Source organism: Phoca vitulina, unplaced genomic scaffold (assembly GCF_004348235.1).
Source record: "Phoca vitulina isolate PV1807 unplaced genomic scaffold, GSC_HSeal_1.0 scaffold25, whole genome shotgun sequence".
NCBI lineage: Eukaryota > Metazoa > Chordata > Mammalia > Carnivora > Phocidae > Phoca > Phoca vitulina.
The window spans coordinates 6,370,589-6,383,801 of NW_022589728.1; the positions used below are offsets into that span (position 1 = coordinate 6,370,589).

Here is a 13,213-nt window from a genome sequence, read left to right on the forward strand (position 1 = left end):
CAGAAGTCACTGTCAGCCGTAGGCTCACCTCATTTGTTTCTCTCCTCTAAGCGATCACAGTCCTGTGCTGCCTTGTTTCCAGTGTTTTGAAACAATTGTTTTACATAGTTTGGCCAGTGTTCTAGTTATTTATAGGAGGGAGATAAATCTGGTCCCAATCACTCTAGTGGAAGTAGAAGTCGAAGTTCAGGAATATTTGAAAGATAGAATCAGCAGTATGTCCTGATGTATCAGATGTAGTATGTGAGAGTAAAAGAAGATGTCAAGTGTGTCTCCTGCATTTTTAAGCTGAGAAATGGGAAGGGTGGAGACATTCTCAACTGAGATCGGAGTCTGTGGGAGAAAAAGTTGTTGGAGGAAATCTCATTGTCAACTTGTTAATTCTGAGGTATCCATTAAGTAGGCAGAGGGAGATGCTGAGTAGGCAGTTATCTGTGTATTTTCTGGCTTTTAAGAGAGAGGAGCGGCTGAGGATATCATTGGGGGTTACTCAGTGTGATCACTAGCAGATCCAGTATAGATAGAAAAGGAAGGAAGTCCAATGACCAAACCCAGGGCACTCCATCAGGAAAAAGGAGTGTGGTCCTGGGAACATGCTGACAGGAGAAGCAACTAGGTGGGGATAAAGTGAGCAGCCTGCAGTGGATGAGGGTCCAGGCTGGGGCTGGAGTCCCAGTGACAAGGCTACCATGTCCTTCATGATGAGAGGCTGGGGGACTCTTCCCTCTCTTCTGTGGGTGATGAAGAGATGGCTGACAGCATCAAAACCTTTCTCCAGGACCTTGCCAAGGGGATCAAAGTCTCCGTCTGGTCTGGGCTATTTTTTTTTAAAGACTTTATTTATTTATTTGACAGAGAGAGACACAGCGAGAGAGGGAACACAAGCAGGAGGAGTGGGAGAGGGAGAAGCAGGCTTCCCGCTGAGCAGGGAGCCTGATGCAGGGCTCGATCCTAGGACCCTGGGATCATGACCTGAGCTGAAGGCAGACGCTTAACGACTGAGCCACCCAGGCGCCCCAGGGTCTGGGCTATTTGTACCATCTCAAAGCTAGATGCCCAAATCCAGGAAAAAAGAGAGGAGCAGAGAAAGGCAAGTAGTGTCTTGGCACAGTGAAGAGAGCAGGTATAGTGCAGAATCAGAAGAGTGAGCCATGTATCGTTACTGGAATTTTCCAGTGCTGTGCTTGGAATGGTAGAGTATTCTGGTATGTTCTCTACTTGTTTCATCAAGGGTTTATTCCTGAGCTTCAGTCAGTAATAGCACAACTTATGGGTGATCCATGGCTACTTGGAGATGTTTGGTCTTGGCTGGAATTCTTTCTCACATCAATTTCCAGTGTTCTTTAGATACTCCCCATCTATGCTTAGCAAAGTTGCCAGTGCCATTTGGTTTCAAGGTATAGTGGATCTGGCATTTGAGGTATCAGGGAGGAAGCTTCCCCCATCCCCTAGTATCAGCAAAACAATTGCTCACATGCTCTTCAGCAGTTTGCAGCTGACTCTCTTCTTTATCCAGGGGATGCTGTGAGTCTCTTCCCACCCAGCTTGCTGGTCAACTGGTTAGTCTTCTGCATATGTCCCTGTCTACTCACTAAACTGCTTTGAATATCCTAGTTCAATAAAGGAATCAAAATGCACCTGTCACTGTCAGTCAGTAAGTAATTGGCCTTACTAGCTTAGCTGTGGTTTGTCTCGGCTCTCCTCACAGGAATGCCGTCCCCATACATTATCAATGGCTGCCTTTTCTCTATCCTCCTTCCTTTACTCATGTCAACTCAATGCATGGCAAAGAGCCCATGCATCTCTTCTTGGTGGTCTTCTTAAGCAAAGACTCTTCCACAAGACCATCTACCTGCAGTCTGCCCTGAGCACTGATTCTCCTCAGAGCAGTTCTCTTCACTGCATTGGTCTCCCATTAACTGCAGGCTGCTGCCCACCTGCGCCCCCTACCCCTTACTGCCTGTGTCCAGAGGGGCCAGAGGGGAGGGGTGGGATTGGAAGGACCACTGGGGCAAATCTTCACGCAGTTCTCCTTGCCCCAATTTTCCCCGGGGCCCTCTGCATATTCCTTTCTCTCTGAGGAATTGGGATTTTTGTCTCTGGGGAACATAAGGCACAATCTTCCTGACACCCATATGTCGATTTTTAACAACCAACCCCCTCAGCCTGAAAGGGCCCCAGGATTTTCCCCAGCACTTTTCTAACATTTGCCAGCCCCTGTGTGGTGACTGACTTGATACCTTCATTTTCTCCCCCTGCTGTTTATGTTCCCACCTCCTCTTCCTACCCCCCATCACCACTGGATGAATGGATTTTATAATTCTGTCTGTTACATTTTATACATTTGTTATTTTTGTTGTTTTTCGGTTGGAAGGACCAAGGGCAGGTGGCCCCAAGATGGGCCACTTTGGCATGAAGATTATTTTGAGTTAAAAAACAAAGCCCAGCAAATTCATGAAAAGCACTTTATTTCCAACTCAACTGCCTAAAAAGAATTTAGACAGAGGGCTTGCTCAAGGAAGAGAGCTATTGATGAGGGATAGAAACAGAAAAATTTCACCTTTAGCCTAGAAGGCTGACCTATAGCCTGCATAGCTTCAATAAGGATCATATATGGGCTGGTTGCTGCATTCTTAAAGGGTCTCATGACTGCCTGTACATCTCACTGATATTTAACATTGAACTGAATGATAAGCCCCAGAGAAATCTTATGAGAGTAGTTTTACGAGTAGAAATTCAAAGGAGACATTTATGATCTAATACTCCCTGCACATCCCCTCCCCCTTGAGCATTAAGCACATAACCACCAGCTTCATATAGCAAAAATGCAACTCTTTCTGCCCATGCGTCCTGTCCCCATGCTACTCAAATAAACTTACTAACTTGAACTATAAAACATCTCAAGAATTCTTTCTTGGCCATTGTGCTCCACGATCCCACAACACTATCACCATAGGTAACCACATTATGATATGAACTAGGTAGGCAGACAGGAGGAACCCAACAAGGCCTGTTTGATCGAAGTCCTCTCTGTCCCCTTGTAGCCCAGGAAAGATTTGTTTACCCTTTTTTTTACATTACATTTACTCTTTTATCTTCCTATGAATCACTTTCCTTCCCTTTGAAGTCCCAAACCCCTACCCCCCTTCTCTTCAGTTCAGAATCATGTACAGACCTCATTTTGCCCATCTTTGGAATTTCCTGTCTGTGTGGATTCCTCTTACACATGAAATTAAATTTGATTTTCTCCCTTTAATCTGTTTCATGTCAATTCGATTCTTAGTCCAGCTCAAAGACACTTAAGGGGCAGAGGAAATTCTTCCTTCCCAACCCTGTGAAGCACATACACTGGATGTGGGGAGCCAAGGAGTATCTCAGTTGTTGCTGGACACTTGTAACTCAGGTTAGCTTGCTCCACTGGGGCAAGGGGTGGGGACCTGAGGAGATGGAACAGGAAGAAAAGCCTCCTTACAGAGAGATCTGCTAGATTTTGAGGAATCATTTTCTTTCTTTCTTTATTAAATTTATAAATTTTTAAATCCCAAACCTCTGATTGCTTGGTGGTTTTTTGGTTTTTGGTTTTGTTGTTGTTGTTGTTATGGTTGACGTTATTTTAAGAAACTATAGGGGTAGGGGTGGGCAGATGTCCAAACAAGTGTATAATTTTAAATGTCACAATTAAACCTGAGCTAGTCTCCCCTCCACCAAAACTCCCCAAAAGCAACTTTGCTACTAGGTAGCAATGTAACCTTTGGTAACTCACTTTATCTATGTATCTCTGTTGCTCTCTGTGTAAAATGAAGCAAATGAACTGACAAAATCCAAGATCTCTTTCAGCTTTGAAATTCTCATGTACCTTTTCCACCTATACAGGCAGTTCTAGATAGAAAACTTAAATGTTAAGAATTTCTGAGGTTTGGGGGCGCCTGGGTGGCTCAGTCGTTAAGTGTCTGCCTTCGGCTCAGGTCATGATCCTGGGGTCCTGGGATCGAGCCCTGCATCGGGCTCCCTGCTCCGTGGGAAGCCTGCTTCTCCCTCTCCCACTCCCCCTGCTTGTGTTCCCTCTCTCGCGGTGTCTCTCTTTGTCAAATAAATAAATAAAATCTTTAAAAAAAAAAAAAAAAGAAGTTCTGAGGTTTTCCAATAATGTACAAAAAAAGTAATTTAAATAAAATATTGTGAAAGCAAAGCAAATCAATGGCTCTGAGATTTCAAGGTCTAGTTCACTACCTACTGGAAGAAAATTATAGCAAAAAATAAAGAAGCAAGGATTATGGCTAAAAATAGAAAAAGAGTAGGTGGCAGAATATATAATTGTATAGAAGTCTGAGAAATATACAGGCTGGCAAATGAGTTTAATATTAAAATGTCAAAGAAAGAGTCTGAAAGGGATAATTGAAGGTCAAGAGTAAGCAAGAGAACGGAAAGCTTGCAGAAACAAAAGCTACTGAGAGCAAACCGGGACAGATTACTTAGCCCGAACCCGGAAAGGGCGGGGCAATTCTGCCTCCCAAAGACATTTGAGAATCACTGTAACAGGCCCCTCCTCCCAGAAGATCAGCAAGAACAGCCAGCCAAGACCAAGGTTACCGATTAATGAGAATGGCAGAACTCCTGCACTAGGGGAATACAGCACATAGAATTCATAACTATTTTCCCCCAGATTCTTTAGTCTTTCGAAGTTAATTTTTTTAATTTTCTTTTTTTCTTTTTCTTTCTTTTTTTTTGAATTTTTCTTTTTAACCTTTTCAACCAACATCTTATCAATCCCTTTTTTAAAAATCTTTTTTGTTTTTCATTTTTAGAGTCATATTCTATCCCTTAATAGTAGTTAAACTTATTTTTGATATAAATAAGTTTTTCTCTCTTTAAAATTTTGGGATACAGTTGCTTCTAAAGGACCAAAATATACCTTAAATCTCTAGTGTATGGCTTTGTTCTAGTCACCTGCCTGATCATATTCTCTCCCTTTTTTTTTTTTTTTAATTCTCAACCAACTTCTTATCTTATCAATTCCTTTTATAAAATCTTATATATTTTCATCTTTACAGTCATATTCCATTCTTTCATCATATTTACTCTCATTTTTGTACATATATAAGTTTTTCTTTCTTTAAAATTTTGGGAGGCACTTTCTTCAAACAGACCAAAATATGCCCAAAATCTAGTGTGTGGAACTGATCTATGCATCAGCCTGATCATATTTGATCATATTCTTTTTTTTTATATCTTTTTTTTTTCTTTCTTTCCCTTTCTTTTCCCCCAGTTTCAGGTGTCTTCTGATTTATTTAGTGTATATTTTTCTGGGATTGTTGTTACCCTGTTAGCATTTTGTTCTCTCATTCATCTATTGTTCTCTGGACAAAATGACAAGATGGAAAAAATCACCTCAAAAAAAAAAGAACAAGGTGCAGTACCTACTGCCAGGGATCTAATCAATATGGACATTAGTAAGATGTTGGAACTAGAGTTCAGAATGACGATTTTAAAGATACTAGCTGGGCTTGAAAAAAGCATGGAATATACTAGAGAAACCCTTTCTGGAGAAATAAAAGAACTAAAATCTAACCAAGTCAAAATCAAAAAGGCTATTAACGAGGTGCACTCAAAAATGGAGGCTCTAACTGCTAGGATTAATGAGGCAGAAGAGAGAACTAGTGATAGAGAAGACCAAATGATGGAAAATAAAGAAACGAGAAAAAGAGAGATAAACAACTACTGGATCACGAGGGCAGAATTCGAGAGATAAGTGATACCATAAGATGAAACAATATTAGAATAATTGGGATCCCAGGAGAAGAAGAAAGAGAGAGAGGGGCAGAACGTATATTGGAGCAAATTATAGCAGAGAACTTCCCTAATTTGGGGAAGGAAACAGGCATCAAAATCCAGGAGGCACAGAGAACCCCTCTCAAAATCAATAAAAATAGGTCAACAACCTGACATCTAATAGTAAAACTCACAAGTCTCAGAGACAGAGATGAAATCCTGAAAGCAGCTTGGGACAAGAGATATGTAACCTACAATGGTAGAAAATTTAGATTGGCAACAGACCTATCCACAGAGACCTGGCAGGCCAGAAAGGACTGGCAGGATATATTCAGAGCACTAAATGAGAAAAATATGCAGCTAAGAATACTATATCCAGCTAAGCTGTCACTGAAAATAGAAGGAGAGATAAAAAGCTTCCAGCAAAACAAAAACTAAAGGAATTTGCAAGCACAAAACCAGCCCTACAAGAAATATTGAAAGGGGTCCTCTAAGCAAAGAGAGAGCCTAAAAGCAACATAGACCAGAAAGGAACACAGACAATATACAGTAACAGTCACCTTACAGGCAATACAATGGCACTAAATTCATATCTTTCAATAGTTACCCTGAATGTAAATGGGCTAAATGTCCCAATCAAAAGACACAGGCTATCAGATTGGATAAAAAAACAAGACCCATCGATATGCTGTCTGCAAGAGACTCCTTTTAGACTCAAAGACACCCCCAGATTGAAAGTGAGGGGGTGGAAAACGATTTACCATGCTAATGGACACCAAAAGAGCTGGGGTGGCAACCTTCTATCAGACAAATTAGATTTTAAACCAAAGACTGTAATAAAAGATAAGGAAGGACACTATATCCAACTTAAAAGGTCTATCCAATAAGAATATCTACCAATTGTAAATATCTATGCCCCTAACATGGGAGCAGCCACTTATATAAGCCAATTAAGAACAAAGGCAAAGAAACACATTGACAACAATACAATAATAGTAGGGGATTTTCACACCCCCTCACTGAAATGGACAGATCATCTAAGCAAAAGATCAACAAGGAAATAAAGACTTTAAATGACACACTGGACCAAATGGAATTCACAGATATATTCAGAACATTCCATCCTAAAGCAATAGAATACACGTTCTTCTCTAGTGCCCATGGAACATTCTCCAGAATAGATCACATCCTAGGTCATAAATCAGGTCTCAACCAGTACCAAAAGATTGGCATCATTCCCTGCATATTTTGCTTTGAAACTAGAACTCAATCACAAGAGGAAAGTCGGAAAGAACTCAAATACATGGAGGCTAAAGAGCATCCTACTAAAGAATGAATGGGTCAACCAGGAAATTAAAGAAGAATTTAAAAAATGCATGGAAACAAATGAAAATGAAAACACAACTGTTCAAAATCTTTGAGATGCAGCAAAGGCAGTCCTAAGAGGAAAGTATATAGCAATACAAGCCTTTCTCAAGAAACAAGAAAGGTCTCAAGTACACAACTGAACCCGATACATAAAGGAGCTGGAGAGAGAGAACAGCAAATAAAGCCTAAACCCAGCAGGAGAAGAGAAATAATAAAGATCAGAGCGGAAATCAATGAAATAGAAACCAAAAGAACAGTAGAACAGATCAATGAAACTAAGAGCTGGTTCTTTGAAAGAATTAACAAGATTGATAAACCCCTGGCCAGACTTATCCAAAAGAAAAGAGAAAGGACCCAAATAAATAAAATCATGAATGAAAGAGGAGAGATCACAACCAACACCAAAGAAATACAAAAAATTATAAGAACATATTATGAGCAAGTCTATGCCAGCAAATTCGATAATCTGGAAGAAATAGATGCATTATTAGAGATGTATAAACTAGCAAAACTGAACCAGGAAGAAATAGAATACCTGAACAAACCTATAACCACTAAGGAAATTGAAGCAGTCATCAAAAATCTCCCAAAAACAGGAGCCCAGGGCCAGATGGCTTCCCAGGGGAATTCTACCAAACATTTCAAGAAGAATTAATACTTATTCTGAAACTGTTTCAAAAAATAGAAATGGAAGGAAAACTTCCAAACTCGTTTTATGAGGCCACCATTACCTTGATCCCAAAACCAGACAAAGACCCCATCAAAAAGGAGAATTACAGACCAATATCCCTGATGAACCCATGGATGCAAAAATTCTCACCAAAATACCATCCAATAGGATCCAACAGTACATTAAAAGGATTATTCACCACAACCAAGTGGGATTTATTCCTGCGCTGCAAGGTTGGTTCAACATCTGCAAATCATTCAATGTGATACAATACATTAACAAAAGAAAGAACAAGAACCATATGATCCTCTCAATAGATGCAGAAAAAGCATTTGACAAAGTACAGCATCCTTTCTTGATCAAAACTCTTCAGAGTATAGGCATAGAGGGTACATACCTCAATATCATAAAAGCCATCTATGAAAAACCTACAGCGAATATCATACTCAATGGGGAAAAATTGAAAGCTGTCCCCCTAAGGTCAGGAACAGGGCAGGGATGTGCACTATCATCACTGCTATTCAACATAGTACTAGAAGTCCTAGCCACAGCAATCAGACAACAAAGAGAAATAAAAGGCATCTGAAACGGGAAGGAAGAAGTTGAACTCTCACTCTTTGCAGATGATATGATACTTTATGTGGAAAACCCAAAGACTCCACCCCAAAACTGCTAGATCTCATACAGGAATTCAGTGAAGTTGCAGGATATAAAATCAATGCACAGAAATCAGTGGCATTCCTATACACCAACAACAAGACAGAAGAAAGAGAAATTAAGGAGTTGATCCCATTTACAATTGCACCCAAAACCATAAGATACCTAGGAATAAATCTAACCAAAGAGGCAAAGAATCTGTACTCAGAAAACTATAAAATACTCATGAAAGAAATTGAGGAAGACACAAAGAAATGGAAAAACATTCCATGCACATGGATTGGAAGAACAAATATTGTGAAGATGTCAATGCTACCTAGAGCAGTCTACACATTCAATGCAATCCCTATCAAAATACCATTCACTTTTTTCAAAGAAATGGAACAAATAATCCTAAAATTTGTGTGGAACCAGAAAAGACCCTGAATAGCCAGAGGAATGTTGAAAAAGAAAAGCAAAGCTGGCAGCATCACAATTCCGGACTTCCAGCTCTATTACAAAGCTGTCATCATCAGGACAGTACAGTACTGACACAAAAACAGACACATAGGTCAATGGAACAGAATAGAGAGCCCAGAAAGGGACCCTCAACTCTATAGTCAACTAATCTTCGACAAAGGAGGAAAGAATGTCCAGTGGAAAAAAGACAGTCTTCAACAAATGGTGTTGGGAAAATTGGACAGCCACATGCAGAAGAATGAAACTGGACCATTTCCTTATACCACACACAAAAATAGACTCAAAATGGATGAAAGACCTAAATGTGAGATAGGAGTCCATCAAAATCCTAAAGAAGAACACAGCCAGCCACCTCTTCAACCTTAGCCGCAGCAACTTCTTCCTAGAAACATCGCCAAAGGCAAGGGAAGCAAGGGCAAAAATGAACTGTTGGGATTTCATCAAGATAAAAAGCTTTTGCACAGCCGAAGAAACAGTCAACAAAACCAAAAGACAACTGACAGAATGGGAGAAGATATTTGCAAATGACATATCAGAAAAAGGGCTAGTATCCAAAATCTATAAAGAACTTATCAAACTCAACACCCAAAGAACAAAGAATCCAATCAAGAAATGGGCAGAAGACATGAACAGACATTTTTCCAAAGAAGACTTCCAAATGATCAACAGACACATGAAAAAGTGCTCAACATCACTCGGCATCAGGAAATCCAAATTAAAACGTCAGTGAGATACCACCTCACACCAGTCAGAATGGCTAAAATTAACAAGTCAGGAAATGACAGATGTCTGCGGGGTTGCGGAGAAAGGGGAACCCTCCTACACTGTTGGTGGGAATGCAAGCTGGTGCAACCGCTCTGGAAACAGTATAGAGGTTCCTCAAGAAGTTGAAAATGGAGCTGCCCTATGACCCAGCAATTGCACTACTGGTATTTACCCTAAAGATATAAATGTAGTGATCCGAAGGGTACATGCACCCTGATGTTTATAGCACCAATATCCATAATAGCCAAACTATGGAAAGAGCCAAGATGTCCATCGACAGATGAATGGATAAAGAAGAAGTGGTATATATATACAATGGAATATTATGCAACCATCAAAAGGGATGAAATCTTGCCATGTGCAACGACATGGATGGAACTGGAGGGTATTATGCTGAGCGAAATAAGTCAATCAGAGAAAGACATGTATCATATGATCTCACTGATATGAGGAATTCTTAATCTCAGGAAACAAACTGAGGGTTGCTGGAGTGGTGGGGGGTGGGAGGGATGGGGTGGCTGAGTGATAGACATTGGGGAGTGTATGTGCTATGGTGAGCTCTGTGAATTGTGTAAGACTGTGGAATCACTGACCTGTACCTCTGAAACACATAATACATTATATGTTAAAAAAAAAAAAAAAAAAAGAAGATAGTAGGAAGGGAAAAATGAAGGGGGGGAATCGGAGGGGGAGATGAACCATGAGAGACTATGGACTCTGAGAAACAAACTGAGGGTTCTAAAGGGGAGGGGGATGTGGGGATGGGTTAGCCTGATGATGGGTATTAAAGAGGTCATGTACTGAATGGAGCACTGGGTGTTATATGCAAACAATCATGGAACACTACATCAAAAACTAATGATGTGGGACGCCTGGGTGGCTCAGTCGGTTAAGCCTCTGCCTTCGGCTCAGGTCATGATCCCAGGGTCCTGGGATGGAGTCCCACATCGGGCTCCTTGCTCAGCAAGGAGCCTGCTTCTCCCTCTGCCTGCCTCTGTCTCTCTCTCTCTCTGATAAATAAATAAAATCTTAAAAACAAAAACAAAACAAAACAAAACAAAACAAACAAACAAAAACTAATGATGCAATGTATGGTGATTAACATAACATAATAAAATTTTAAAAATGTAAAATAAAAAAAAAAGAGTAAGCCAGAGAACCTTTGACTGAAAAAGCCATAAATATACAGAACAGGAAGAAATACAGGAAATGTAAATCTGTTTAAAATGTTTATTTAAACAAATGAAGGCTACAAAACTTTTGATGACTGAAATAAGGAGGAGGGAAAGTAATTAGCATTTACTGAATATCTATTATGTGTCAGGCATTGGCCAGGTGGTTTACATAGCCTATGTAATTTATGAGTTCATTGAAGACTTAAAAAAAGAAACTAGGACCATCACGAATAATTATTGTTCATTATGCACAAGTCTTGAGGAGTCAAAGAAATCTTGGTTGTTGGTCCTGAATTTCAGTAGGACTTCAACACAGGCTCATCATCTGTAGTTTGAATGTTTCTCAGGTGATTGTGATGCACAGCCAAGCTCAAAAATCACAGATCTAAAGCATACCTTTTACCTTGACAGGTTCACATTCAATTGGTGAAAACAATGCATTGCTGTGATTGTGCAGGAGAGAGTGGGAAGCTGTGGGGATGTGCGGAGACCCCTGGAAGAGCTGGAAAATGGAAAGGAGATGGGAAATCAAAGCAGTCCCTGGGGCTGGACCAGACATCGTCTCCTGAGGAAGTCCTGCTTCAATCGTGTGGATTTCAACTAGGATAAGACTAGCAAGGAAGATAAGTGAATCCATATGATAATTGTTTTTCTCTGTTTGACTTATTTCACTTAGCATAATCTCCTCCAATTCTATCCATGTTGATGCAGAAGTTGGATATTCATTCTTTCTGATGGCTGAGTAATATTCCATTGTATATATGGACCACATCTTCTTTATCCATTCGTCTGTTGAAAGGCATCTTGGCTCCTTCTACAGTTTGGCTATTGTGGACTTGCTGCCAAGAACATTGGGGCACATATGGCCCTTCTTTTCACTACATCTGTATCTTTGGGGTAAATACCCAGCAGTGCAATTTCTGAGTCATAGGGTAGCTCTATTTTTAACTTTTTGAGGAACCTCCACACTGTTTTCCAAAGTGGCTGTACCAACTTGCATTCCCACCAACAGTGTAAGAGGGTTCCCCTTTCTCCACAACCTCTCCAACATTTGTTGTTTCTTTCCTTGTCCCTTTTTTCCATTCTAACTGGTGTAAGGTGGTATCTCAATGTGGTTTTGATTTGAATTCCCCTGATAGCTAATGATGTTGAACATTTTTTCATGTGCTGTTAGCCATTTGTATGTCTTCTTTGGAGAAGTGTCTGTTCATGTCTTCTGCCCATTTTTTGACTTGATTATTTGTTTTTTGGGTGTTGAGTTTGAGAAGTTCTTTATAGATCTTGGATATCAGCCCTTTATGTGTAGTATCATTTGCAAATATCTTCTCCCATTCTGTGGGTTGTATCTTTGTTTTGCTGTTTCCTTTCCTGTGCAGAAGCTTTTTATCTTGATGAAGTCCCAAAAGTTCATTTTTGTTTTTGTTTCCCTTGCCTTTGGAGACATGTTTTGAAAGAAGTTGCTGTGGCAGATAAGGAATAGCATAGAGGACATTAGGAGCAGGAAGGGAAAAATGAAGGGGAGGAAATCAGAGGGGGAGATGAACCATGAGAGACTACGGACTCTGGAAATCAAACTGAGGGTTTTAGAGGGGAGGGGGGTGGGGGATGCGTGAGCCCGGATGGGTATTAAAGAGGACACTTGTTTCATTGAGCATGGGGTGTTATACGCAAACAATGAATCATGGAACACTACATCAAAAACTAATGATGCACTGTGTGGTGACTAACATAACATAATAAAAAATCATATATAAAAAACCCTAATAATTCAAAGTTAAGAAAAAGAAATTTTATTTTGCAGTGTATTTTTATTATTGCATTAGAATGCAGAGTTTGATGCAGATAAGAACAGTGTATTATTTACAACTTACTATTCCTCATCATAATCCAAGCTCTGGAATACTGGAAGTTCTCAGTAAATATTTGTTAAAATTGAAAATTGATAAATGACTAAATAAAGTGAATTAGATGATCCTTCTCCTGCATGATATATATTTTAAAAAGGCCAGCGAGGAACATAATGTCATAATTGACTAATCTTAACTACTGGTCAGTGTAATATCAGAATTGGTAAAGCAGAGCTGGAGAGTGACAGGGTCCTTAGGAGAGTCATCATCAAGTACAAATTGCAATATACCACAAGCTCCATCCAGGTTTGTATCCAAGACTCTGTGAGGTATGCTAGGAGGCACCCCAGGCAGGTAATAGCATTGAGGTCCCACAGCAGCCAGGGCAGTAACAAGGGCAATTCTAAGATGTGTCCTGGGGAAGAAGGATGGAAGTAACAAGAATCAGGCAGCTCAGCCGGGTCCCAGACAAGGGGATGGGGTTCAGAACTCAGTGGCTCTCA

General features: G+C 40.2%; 1 pseudogene; it reads left to right on the plus strand.

The window, feature by feature from the left end:
- Nucleotides 1-748: 748 nt before the first annotated feature.
- On the plus strand, nt 749-11,472 carry LOC116643225 (annotated as a pseudogene).
- Nucleotides 11,473-13,213: the final 1,741 nt, after the last annotated feature.